The sequence below is a fragment of the Drosophila novamexicana genome, unplaced genomic scaffold, assembly GCF_003285875.2.
Source record: "Drosophila novamexicana strain 15010-1031.04,08,12 unplaced genomic scaffold, DnovRS2.1 tig00000820-arrow-pilon, whole genome shotgun sequence".
Lineage (NCBI taxonomy): Eukaryota > Metazoa > Arthropoda > Insecta > Diptera > Drosophilidae > Drosophila > Drosophila novamexicana.
Genome location: NW_020824828.1, coordinates 2,169,769 through 2,183,135, shown reverse-complemented (window position 1 = coordinate 2,183,135; position 13,367 = coordinate 2,169,769). Strand labels below are relative to the sequence as shown.

At 38.5% G+C, this 13,367-nt stretch overlaps 1 protein-coding gene across 1 annotated transcript in view; it reads right to left on the bottom strand.

The window, feature by feature from the left end:
- The window catches only part of LOC115764253, a 102,711-nt gene that overhangs the window by 63,519 nt on the left and 25,825 nt on the right, over positions 1 to 13,367 (bottom strand). The window contains exon 2 of the mRNA XM_030707171.1: positions 977 to 1,019. The gene's annotated coding sequence lies outside the window, so the exon portion shown is untranslated. The remainder of the gene's footprint in view (positions 1 to 976; positions 1,020 to 13,367) is intronic.

Genomic DNA, 13,367 nt, shown 5'->3' with positions numbered 1-13,367 from the left:
CAGGGTACTTACCTTTAAAGTATTTACTTTTTACCTTAAAAAAACTTCGTTAATAATAAATATCTAAGGTATAATTTCGGCAAAATTCGCGCTTAAATAAATTTGAAGTAATGGAATAGGTAGTAGTGGAGCGAGAGAAAAATGTTTGGCGTAGCTGGCACTTGAAGTGTGCCTTCATTCAAAGTTCCTTGAGGCGCTTCTATAAAACATCATTAAATCAGCGCAAGAGCTCACAAATGCATTTCATTTCAAAATCATGACCTGGCTAGCAGTAACTGATAGCTGGTAACTGTTAACCGGTAACTGCAACAGCACCACCACCACCAACAACAACAACAACAACAACAATAACAACAACAACAACAACAACAACAACAAACTCAACAAGAACAGCTTGCCACTCGGAGCATTACAAATTACAAGTTGCTGTCTGACAGAGAAACGTAGCTCCCAAAGCCTTGTGCAGTACAAAAAGCAGCCCGCAAAACTTTGACGAGTGCAAGAGAAGCGCATAAAAAAATCAGCTAGTAAATGGGTGGGTGGTGGCTACAAAGGCGGAGGAGAGAGGAGGGGTCATGGGCGTGCGCGGGCAACAATTGCAATCTGCGGTGCTTCAACAACGCTTAATGCTGCCTACAACCGCAGTGCCAGCCATTTATCATTCACCCGAGCCGAAACGGGGTGCTAAGGCGCAGGTGGATGCAGGGGCCAGCTGACGAGCTGACAGACTGACGGACTGGGGGATTGACGTGCGACAGACTGACAGAAGCCGTACAATAAAATGGCAGCATAACAACCAAATTGACCGTACGAAACTGTATCAGAGGCACCAGAGCTAGGAATACGATTGAACCTGATCTATGCTCTGAGCAGGTAATTCAAATTGCTTACCAGCTAGAAAAGTTGTTTTTTTTTTTTCTTCTATAAATTTCCCTTTGATAAATTGCACACTTGTGAGCGCATTTGCTTGACTTACCTAAAGCGAGAATGCAATTTGTCCGCTATCTTCAAATGTTGGCCTGAAACGAGACGAGAGTCAAGTAGAACAAAAACAATTAGCTGGTTATTATGTTTGGTGTAATAGGCAAATAAGCTGAATAACACTTGTACATTTGTAAATATCACCTGAGCCAACTGTGTTTTAATAAAAATGTAACTATTTTTGATTCAATACAATAAACATTGATAAAAAGAAAAAATGTGTATACATGATCTTATGACTGAGTGCAGGCAGAACACACTTTGGATTAACCTTCTAGTGCTGTTCAACTATGGATGGCGATTAAACTGGTATCGTTAGCTAAGACGTTAGGGATCGATAACAACGATACCAAAAGTATTGATAGAAACGACAATGATATCATAAGTAACTATTAATAAAGCGCCGATTATAGCTATCGATAGCTTTGTATCGATATATAATTAACCCGATATCGAGAGCATTTTACAATATGTCTATTACTAGAAATTCTAAAAGTATGTTTGCTCAAAACATATTTTTTCAAAAACACTATAAGCAAGCTGTGAAATTTTAATTTGAATAGCCCGCCCTAATTATCTTATATTATCGATAGCATTGATTGATTATCAAAAAGAGCGAGTGCAGTAAAAAGTAATAATTGTGGGGAAATCTGTCGGCAATCGCTAGATCGATTGATTTAATTGAAGAATATTTAGGGCTAAGATCCTATAAGCCTTGAGGCATTTTGGTTAGTAACGGAGCAGAGTTGTGCATTAAAAAGCTGATTGCAATGAAAGAATGTTGATATTCCTCCTCATTTCTTACTCTGTTGAAGCTAAATAGAAAGAGCACAAAGCAGAAATTGCATAAAGGAGAAATGCATTTACAACGAATGGCAAATCAAGTTTGTTCCTTGGCCTTGCCAAGCTTTGAAATAAGCTTGTATTAGTGTTGCGATTTTTCAAGAGTAAATCATGCCTAAAACTCTTTTCGGTTCAAAATGATTCATTAAGACTATTATTTGTAGTGTTTTTTCATCATCTAAAGAATATTGTCAGATACTTAACAACTTTTGAATTGGCTAAAATATTATAAATAAAAAAGAAAACCATGTACTTAATAGTTTTAATAAAAACACATAAACATAAACTTTGAAAATTGTTTTAATATATTTAAAATCAGGCACTGCATTCACATTGCATTTAAGTATTCAATTTTTCATGGAATCTGCATAAGATTTGACCCGGTTTAAATTTTGCACGTTAAAACTTAAACAAAAGCAGAAATATGAAATAAGTGAAGGGACTGTCAAATAGCAAACAGCTTTTTTGGCAATTTAATTTGTTTTGAGCATTCGGTATTGATGGCCACTGTCCCTAAGGACAGTGCGTATGTGTGTGTGCTTCGGATGTGCAGCATGCAATTTACTGATTAATTTAAGCGGTCTAGTAATGCATAAATTAATGTTTAATAACAGTTGCGGGCTGCCAACTCTCCTGCAGGCCGCATCGACAATGGCCTGCCAGCTGGCGCGTATTCTGTATAATGAATGTGGCATCAACCCACACACACACACACACAAACGCACACACACACTAACATTGGCTCCAATTTAGTTAGATGACCGTATCAATATGCTTGTGGATTTGAAATTATTTGACGGAACGCTGCACTAAAATATATGTATCTATCTATGGCCATCTATTAGAATTTTAGAACTGTGCACGTATTGGCCTTTGAATTCCCTGAATCCCATAAAGGGCTAACAAAGTGTATAATGCTTAAAACATGCCTAGTCCGAGGTTGCATAACATATTTATTCTTATTTTTCTGAGTGCCAATAATAATATAATTAAAGATAGACCTTTGAGCGTTAAACTCCATACGTATCGCATGTCTAAACCTAATTTTCAAAATTTTCTCAAAGAACGGAAATTTAAATGGCAAAGTGTTGAAGATAGTTACAATAGTTTAAATAGAGGGAAGTATCTGGCTGAGTTTATTTTTTGTAGTACGTTTTGGACCTTCCATAAAATATACAGGCTGGATTTCCCAGTTTTCCATTTGCGATCGAGCTTCAGACTCATTTAAAAAATTCGTTATATAAAATCTGGAAAATCCAGTTCAATGAGTAGAAAACTGAAAACTAAAACAAAGTAAAGCACATCTAATAAGTAAATCTGTTTATAGAAGCATGAGATACTGCAGACCTGATTACAGAGCATATGCAAGTCAACAACTCTCGATTAGAGCACTTTGCACTTGTGCTCTTATCCGCTTGGGTGTTGAATCATTAAGCTAGGTGCCAGTTATAAAGCCATCTGAAACAGCAGCATTACGATCCATGGCAGTTGTTTGGCTGCTCAATTGTTTCTGTTACTGGCTAATTTGCTGCCAATGCATTTCCAGTTGTTTTATTTACGAGCTTGTTTGAAATTACAAATGTTTGCCCAAGGTTTGCACCAGACTATCAGTCTTTGCACTTGTGAGCATTGCTTTATGAATAACATAGCATCCACGCACACACATACAGCCACTCTCACACCCGCATACAGATGATATGTGTTAATTGTGTTGGAATTGTAAATAGATTGATGTTTGAAAACGATATTTGGCCCATGACCAATTTACGAGTTGTGAGCAAATGTGAGAGTAGGCAAAATGAGTGCACAAATTAAATTGGCTTCGATATGAATAGGCACAATAATTACACAAATGACAAATGGCTGTTGCACTTTAGATTCCACCCTGATTTTCGGTACATGCTAGTTAAGATTTGGCTTTGTTGACTTTCGTTCACTTAACTTGAGACATTTTTAAACTAAATGGCAATGCGACAAATTATCGGGCTTATCGACAGTTATGGTAGCATATATATTAGTGGAGATTTTTTGAATTTATTTAAATACTTTTCGATTTCATATTAGTTTGCCTTATTTTTGTAATACAAAAAGTAAGTCTTAAAGTGTAAAGAAAGTTAATTGTCTACTTGGTATCGGAAATTAAAAATATGGTAACAAACAGCATCTGGGGTGGGCCTTGGGCAGAGAATGCAGCAACCGGTGAGGAAATAGTGAGATAGAAAGATAAAGGTAAGATGTTCTAGTCGGTAGCTCCCGAATAGGGCATACCCGGAAGCCTCTTATTCCAACACCAATTTCAGTTCGCGCAACGAGCTCGTTTGAAGTAATAAAGATAAATTAAAATATAAAGTTCCCTTGGCAGGGTTCGAACTCGCAACTGATCACACCACTTATCACGGCCTCTACTCAACACGTGGGCAGGCATCTTATTGTACCATAGAATATTTGTGTATTATCAAAAAGTCAATTTAATCGAAATTGTGGCTTAAATTGGTGGGAAATATAGGTTGGGTTATTAACTTGATTTATAGCTCTGCGTTGGTAACGGGGAGGTTACGATAGCTTTAGAATGAAAGATACTTGACATACATATATATATATACTATTCTAAAATAAACATATCAAGTTTGGTGACTCTAGCTCTTAATATTTACATAACTTGCTGAAAAAACAGGATGTCGATATCGATTTGTATCGTTTGCTTGGAAACGGAGTAAGTTATCGATTATCGGAAACAACTTCGATCTGCGCAGGCACTAGGAGGACCCACAGCTAAGTGTTCAGTCTCTAGCTCTTACATACGGACAGACGGACAGGTAGACAGACAGACGAACATGGATCGATTTGGTTATTGATGCTGATCGAGAATATATATACTTTATGGGATCGGAGATGCTTCCTTCTGCCTGTTACATACATTTGCACAAATACATAATACCCTTTTTACCCATTTTCAATGCATTCAGGGTATAAAAAAATATATATAAAAAACACATACTTGGTTGTACATATATACTGAAAGTGCAGTTAAAAAAGTACAAAAAAAGAAATGAAAAAAATTGTCAATTAAATCTAATAAAATGTCATTTTAATTGAAATTGTGCTACATGTTGTAGTTTTTGATTTTATTGTGTCTGATGGTGAGTGGTGTCAGATTGCGGGTTCAGTTTGTCCTCGTCGGATTTCAAATGGGCGGCAGTTAATGCCACTTAATTAATATCAACACTTAAGCTGTTTTATTTGCTCTGACACTTTTCATCTGTTCAATGATATCATTTCTGAGGGTAATTTTCTGCTATTTAAGTTGTTGTTATTGTTGCTTTATTTATTTGCTATGTGATTGTAATTTATTGGTCATAGTCGCATTTGTTGGCACTTAAATTCTTAACTGGCAAAATAAATAAATAAGACCGAAATTCGGTGTCCCATAACGAACATTAACAGTCCTCAATGGAGCTTTAACGAAAGATTTAAAAATGTAGTACGATTTTGGGCAAAACCTCATGCTGGCACGCTTTCTGTATAAAATAGAAACTTGTTTGTTTTTGGTAAAAAAAAGGAAATCCACAAATCATACATGACACAATATTAGTACTTGTGATTATGTGGAAAATCATATTTTATTTAAGAGATAAACACGTTATCATGAAATTGTGCGAATATCTGGTAATATAATAATAAACAGTATATATTCCAATTAAATCAACAGTCTGTTATAAGTTATCCTCTTTTATTTACCCAAACTAAAAATCGATCTATACTGTTAAATGTCGACAGTGAATTGCTTGCGGAATCGATACCTTAGATTTTTAAAGCCTACCTCAAAGGGCGGGCACAACAAATGTGATGCTAATGACACCCTGGCATTAAAATCACACACACACACACACACACAAATGGACAAAACACAGTTGGAAGCCCAGAAACCTTGGCACCCAAATCCCAATACCCCAAAGCTACCCGCCTGCCACCCTTCCACATGCCAATGGAAATTGGAAATCCCTATCAAAAATCCAAAGTAAAGGCAGAAGCAAAGTCAAAATGAAAATGTCGCTGCAAAGTACACAATAAATTTGCATGCGACACACACGTTTATGAAAAGAAATTGTTAGTACAATAACACACACCCGCACACAGACACGGCAAAAAGAGTGGATGAAAATAAGAGAGATAGATATACACATGCATAATGCCTAATAATCCGCATATTGTAATATCTGTATTACGTGGAAGCCGCCAAGGCGACGCAAAGCGACACAGCGCAGCGCAACGTTTGTTGCAGGCATTTGCAACTGTGCATGAATGTTATTATGTGGCACGGACAGCTACGATTTCACACCACCAACCAGCACCACACTCTCTGGTGTAATTCTCAATGCCCCTCACTGTGTAAATATTGTATAAAAATTGCAGCTTAATCACGCCCGAAACATGTGCATCTGAATGTGGCGCTGCCAAAGTGCCTTCAACTGCAGCTGGAATCCAGCTTGTGTGTGCGCTTAGGAGTATGTGCACCCGGATGACGCCTGCCAGGCTGCTGCCACTGTCAGACAAGTGTCGTTTTCTCAGTCGCAGTTGCTCTCTCTCTCTCTCGCTCTCTCTTTCCGTATCTCTCTGGCCAGCCCCTCACGTTTTAGTTGCCACTTCGTTGCCGGCTTTGGCAGTGCTCCACATGGCCATCATGGCCGGTGCATCCCTGCATTATTTGTGCTCATGTGTGGCCTGGCCTCTCTGTTGTTGCTCCTTTGGCTGCCTAGCTGGCTTTTATGCCCGCAGATTTGGGTTAAAAGTAGCTTCCCTCGTGTATTTAATAGCCATTCAGGCATAGTCATCGGTGCCGCTTGCTGCTACTTCTGCCTCAACATCTGCATTTGCATCTGAATCTGTTTTTGCTTCTGTTTCTCATTGTAATTTGGCTTTACTTTTCTCACATTTGCAGTGCCAATTGAGTGTGGCTTTCAATATGCATATCTCAACTGTACTTTTGTGTGACATTATATTATGTTAATAATCTCACAGCAAGGCTCGCCAGGACTCTGATTCAGTTGTGCATTAGCAAGAACTTGGTGATAGAAGAATGACCGGTAGTCTTCTGGTAAATAAATAACATCGTACTACCCTGTACGCTTCTACAACCTTGGAGTCCCATTTCCCATCACATAGGGTGTATGTTTCGAAAAGTGTGAAACTCATCTCAAAGGTATTTAGTCTACTCCACCGGCGATTACATGTGCGGAAGACTCTTTTTTTTACTCGCTCGAATTAAAAAAGATCTTTGTAAATTGCCAATCGAGTTGTGGGATCCAAGGAATTGAGTCAAAAAGTAATGCTAATATAAAACAAATGTAGAACGGGCGAAGCCGGGCATTATTTGGAGATATATGTATGTATATGTTATATACGTGCTTTTGAAATCACGTTTAACAATTGTTTCGTTTGCTGGCCATGTCAAAAGTGTCGTAAACATTTTGTCAATTTGCCGGAAGCTACAGTCAACTAGCCCCTGCCATTCGACATATTAATTATCCACAAGACAAACACTTTGTTGCAAATTTGCAAAGCACCAACGGCGTTCACGTACGCGTTCGTTTGTTCGTTCTGTTTCTTCTTCGCCTTCTTCTTGTTTGCGACAAGAAGTATTCATTCCCTCGTTGCTTCTATCGTACTCATCGTCTCGAGTGCCGCGGCGACCATTAAATATTTAACGCCTGCCAAAACACTAATGACAAACACTAAAACTCGACACTAAATTTGAAATGCTTTAAAATTTTATTTAAGCATCCATTAAGCGGCGCTTTAACAATGCTGCTGCTGCTGCTGTTGCTGGTACAATGTGGCGTATGCGCAATCGCAAAATAAACGCAACATAAAATCAAGAAATGCCAAATAAATTTGCTACTTTAAGCTGTGGCTGTCGCGTCGCAAGTCTCACTAGTTCCTGTCGCTGGTGTGACTGTGTGGGGGCATGGCAGGGGCGTGAGTGCGCCAGAGTTACCATACTTTGGTTTTATTGCAGTCTGATGCTGCTGCTGCCTGCTGCTGCCGCCTGCTTTTAACGGCAACGCGAACTTCTTGTTTTTAAAAGATGCCAGTCTGCACATGGCGGCCGCGTTGGGCAGTGGGCGTAAGGCGGTGCGCAAGGCATAGGTGAAAGTGCAGAGCGATAAGGTGGCGATACAAACTCCAGCAGCCGGCAACAGCCATACAATTTTAATCACATTAAGTTCACCCAGTAGATAGCCTGTGTGAGTGAGATAGAATTACGGTAACTTCTCGCTTGGCCCCACTCGTCACGGTGGGCTCTGTCGGTGAGTTTGTCTGTGTGTTTGCCATGAATATTTGCAAGTTGTGCCTTGAGCTTCGCAGCAAACACAGCGCAAACAAACTTAAAAACTGTAGCGCACTCAAGCAAAATAAATACTTTAGCAACAACAACAAAAAGAACAACAAGAACCACAAGCGGCGCTGTCTCTCTCTTTTTTTCGTTCTTGGTATTCTTTTTGCAAAATTTATTTGGTTAAGTGACTTTGAGCCCCTCTAGCCGGCATGTGTGGGCGTGGTGAGGCGTGGCATGCATATTGAAACAAAGTGACTCCCATTGCGTATACGCAGCGTGGCCATCGTGGGTGAGAAACGAAAAATTCAACTGGGGCGTGGCAGCGAGTCATTAGCCAAAGCACCAACTCAATATAAACAGAGAATTGTATGTCAAGGTATAAAGCCAGTTAATCTCAGATAAGGCACATATAACTGATTGCCTCAGCACACATATAATCAAATTATTCCGAAATCAGGCGTAAATAAATTTGATCTCACACAAAAGTAGACTAAAGCTTTTTACGAGCAGCGATATTTCGTGAATTTCGTTAAGAATACATTTTTATTTAATAATAAAATAAGTAAAGTATAGCTTATCATACCTCATTTAATAAGTTGAGTCTAAAGAGACGATATTGACAAAAAAATATACTTAAAATAGAATAATATATTTTTTAGTACTGCTTAATAAAGCTTAGAGGATTTTTTTTTTCATAATTTTTAATATCTTAAAAATTCGTGTTAACTGCCTTGACGTAATTAGAGCATAATGATAATTTAATGACGACAAATTATTCCTAATCGAAATGTGCGTAGATTTTTTCGAATAATCAGTACTTACGTGCACAGTACAAATTGTATCAAAGTGAATATGATAATCGAAATAGATGCCGAAGATTGTATACCCTAAAACTTAAAAGTTGGACCAATAACATGGTGTACTATTCGGATGCAAGGTTAGTCGACGAGAGAATCACAAAAGAAAATAACTCGAAGCTATTATTTTTTGCAAAAGCTATTTTCATGGCACATTTTGTGACAAATTCTTAGTACTCCATTGTCAGGGTATGCAAATAAAAACAAAGAAAAATAAAAACCTTAATGCGAACAGCTGCTGTCGATTTCAATGAGATTTTCCAGACAACTACATCACTTAAGACGCGACATTTTTCAAGACACGCTTCCGTTTGTATTCAAAGCTTTGATTAGCTTTTGAAATGTTGTTGCTGCTGCTGCTGGGCCACTAATTAGAATAAATCTAAATTACTCGTTTTGCGGCAGTCAACGTAATGACTTTTATGCGCATGCTTAAGCCCGCAATTATCCACAGCAGCCAAAGATTAAATCGTGACAACAACAACAATAGAATGCAACAGAAACAACAAAAGAGGAAGACAGCCGGCAGCTGGCAGGCCCAAAAATCCACATTATTGATATCCACATTATTATATATGTGTGGCAAGAGGCTGGGACCAAGGCCAGAAACAGGAATCGGAGAGGCAACCACCCACAAAGGCTTAAAAACCGCAAAAATTACAAAGCATTCAAGGGCTGAAAAGAAATGGGCTGTGTAAAAGGGGCCGAGTAGCAGCAGGCAGTAGTAGTGGAAGGTATTCAAGTGAGGCATAAGAAAATAATTAAAAACATAAAAGGAACTGATTGCTTGAGCATGGTCGTATCTAGGACATGCGCCATAAGAAAGCAACGCAGATTCAATTATTGCACAGGCAGATATAACATGAATGATAAATTTATAAAACTGAAGAAAAAACTGATGTAGAATAATAAATTTAAATCGTAGGTAGCTAGATTATACTACAGTGTTCCTAACAGATATTCTATTGGTTTTGTATGCATTAGTTCGAATTTCTTTACGTATAAATATTTTACTTATTTAGGTATTTCCATGAAAAAGCATCTCTAGAGCATTTTTAAAAATATTTAAAAAATATATAATAAAGTATTTATCATTTACATATAGATATATAATATTATACATTTCAGTCAATACTTATCAAAAAGATTTAGAATATTGATATATCCAAAGTCATCTATCCGGTAAGTATTTGTAAGCATATCCAAAAGCCTAAACGGTTTTAAGCTTTAGCCCGTATTTTTCAACATTAGATTTTAATATATATATCGTTAAGCCATCAGATGCCAAGCTGCACTGTGTCTGAGGCTGAGGCTTCTGCTGATAATTCTATGTGCCAGCATCAGAACATCTCGTGCATGCATGACAAACAACTCCTTTGCTCAACAAGCAAACCACAGGGCACAGAAAAAAAGAATATGTTTTTCAGCAAAAGGGCAACAGAAAAAAATGAATGAAGGAAAAAAAACGAAGAAAAATATTGTGAAAATGGTAAAAGTGAAATGTCAAGCGAAACGGAGGCAAACACAAAGATGAATCTGAAAGACGTGGCAGAGTAAAAGGCAAAGGCAAACCCGACCCTAAAGGCAACGCCAAAGAACTTTTTTGCTTTTCAAAGTCACATGGCAAATCATAAATTTAAAGCACACAAAAATACACACAACAAAGACGTGATCCGAGTGGATCTCTGCAGATGGGTTAGTACTGCAACCAAACCATAACTCGAACTCATATAAGTGGGTCCAGAGTTTGCAAAGAAACTCAACCGCAAATTGGGCAGCGGAAGCAGCCCAGTCAAATCAGTTTTCCACTGCATTAAACGACGTCCAGCGACCAAGCCACATACAAAATATATATACATGTGTGTGTGTGTGCTGGTGTGTGTATAAGCATAGGCTTGTCAATGGGCGACATGGTTAAATATGTAGGCCACCAAGTAAGTGGACAGCCAGTGTCGATGTCCCAAATGATGATGGCCTATCGCCATTGTCTTGGCTTGGCACTTTTTGTTAGAGTGTGGAAATCTGGACGTGAGGCCATTTTCTATATGGCCCGGTTTATGATGGCCACTTGTCTGTTCAACAAATAAAAAAAACTAGTAAAATCGTCTAGTATTTGCTACCCGAATTAGAAATACCCTGTTTTGGTATAGAAAAATGATAAAGAGCTTTTTTTCTTAAGAATTTCTCAAAACTGATTTGTTGGATGGCTAAATAAGCTTATTGAATATTTATTGCTTATCTTGGGTATTGTGGAGGTTAATATCGCAAATTTGAAAAAAGCCCTTACGCCTACATATTTTATTGGCGGGCTTAAGTTTTAATAGACTCTAAATTGAAAGCTGCTTAGTTGGCCAGTCGCATATAATAAGATTTATGATAAATACTGCTTATTTATGGGCCGTAGATACCTCTTATTTTTTTTTTTTTTGCCAATTACAAGCCCAGAATTACATTAATATCATATGGTTACAGGGTGTAGGAAACCAAAAGGACTGGCTCTTGCACTCGGTTTTGTGGGCAAGTGCTTAAAGTTGCAACTTCAACTGTCACTCGAGCTATTTGCTTGCGGCAAACTCAATTAAACCAGGGCACTGTACCCAACACCCGCTCCTCCCTACTTATTCTAGTCCACGATTACTCAGTCGAGTCAGCCACGCAGTCCCATGGGTCGGCCATCGGCCATTGTCATGCAGCGCAGGCGGAGGCCCCGCATTAGGAGTTGAGTGAGCGCAAACAAAATTCCGAGCTGACAATTGCGGTTCACTACAGCTGATTGTGATGCTGTCTAACGTGTACGAAATCAGTGTGTTTTGTGTAGTGTTGTGCAATGCTTGATAATTTTTTCCACACTATTTTTGCAGTGCGCTAAGATAATAAGTGCAAAGAAAGTATATAATGAGGTCTCTTGTGCAGTTATTTATTATAGATTGCGAAATATCATACTGTACTGTTGTGCAAAGAAAAACAACTAAAGCCACAGTGATGAAGAACGTGTTGAAAAAACCAGCCAACATTAGAAAAATTGCAATATGATGGCCAATAAAAGTTATGTATAACAACGTGTTTGAAATATGTTTATAGTGTTGTATACCGCCTGAGAGAAGTGCTCCTCGCTTTAGTTCGCAGCCAACCATTAAATTACTAGAAATATATCAGTAGCTAAATAGGGTTTGGCTAAGAATGTTTTTAGTTTCAGTACAGAATTTCATACCAATAGGCAGCACAAATTGGTTTGCTGATTCAAGCCAACCGCAAATATTGCTGAGCCGCATGACAACAAGCAAATAAGCGATGCATTACAGATTTGAGTCGACTGGCAATTGCCGCCGATGATGGTTGGACTGAAAGCTGGGCATATGAAGAGTGCTGCGCGGGTTGGCTGTCTGTGGCACTCTGGCCTGACGAGCTGGCCAAGTAAGTTTCGTATGGGTGTGCTTGTGGAAATGCAGGCAAATTATTTGCTATAACGTAATTAACATGATTTATAGACGAGCACACAACAGACAGCCAACAGCGAGCATCAGTCAGCCAAGCGGGCCACAGAACACGTATGTGGTGTGCTTGTGTGATCGTGTATGTGTGTGTGTGTGTGTGTATATATTTGCGATGTTGTCTGTCATGGCGGTGACAGGGAAGACTTATATTGACAGCTGAACTGCAGCTTTGATGGCCAACTGACTCGTTTCGGGGTCACAGCCGGACCAGATACTCGCACATTCGGCATTTTGTCCGGAGTATATACAGATGTGACAAATATTTGCCTGCGGGCAATTGTACCCTCTGCATTTGTGTATGTGGGTGTGTGTCTGCAATTGATTAATTTATATGATGCAAAGGGGGCGTGGCTACCTTGACGTGTTTGGAAATGTGGCTAACAAGATAAATAAACATGGAGTGCCAAATAAAGAGATTGTAACAAACTTCCAGATATCTGTTGGTTCTCAAATATTGTGCGCTAATAAAAGTTTATTTGTTAAAAAAATACTCATGAAAAAATATCAAAAAGAATAGACAACGGAAGGGAAATCTGGTATTCGTTGAGCAAATTCCTGGTAGCGCAGGCACTGTGGGCCTCGTTTCGGGCGTTTAAATTGCTCTAAATATAAGCGCACAAATTACAAAAAATATTACATCGAATTTACATTGAGAAAATATCCCAAAAATTGCAAAATCTGCAACTGTAACCATATATATGCAATTTGGGCTTTAATTGGGCCACCAGCGCTTATTAAAATCCACACACAGATACCGACACGGACATAAACATTGGCCCTGGCCTGACTCGTTGTGTGTTTACAATTCATTAAACATTCGGCGATTTCAATAAGCATAATATTTAAGAATGCAAA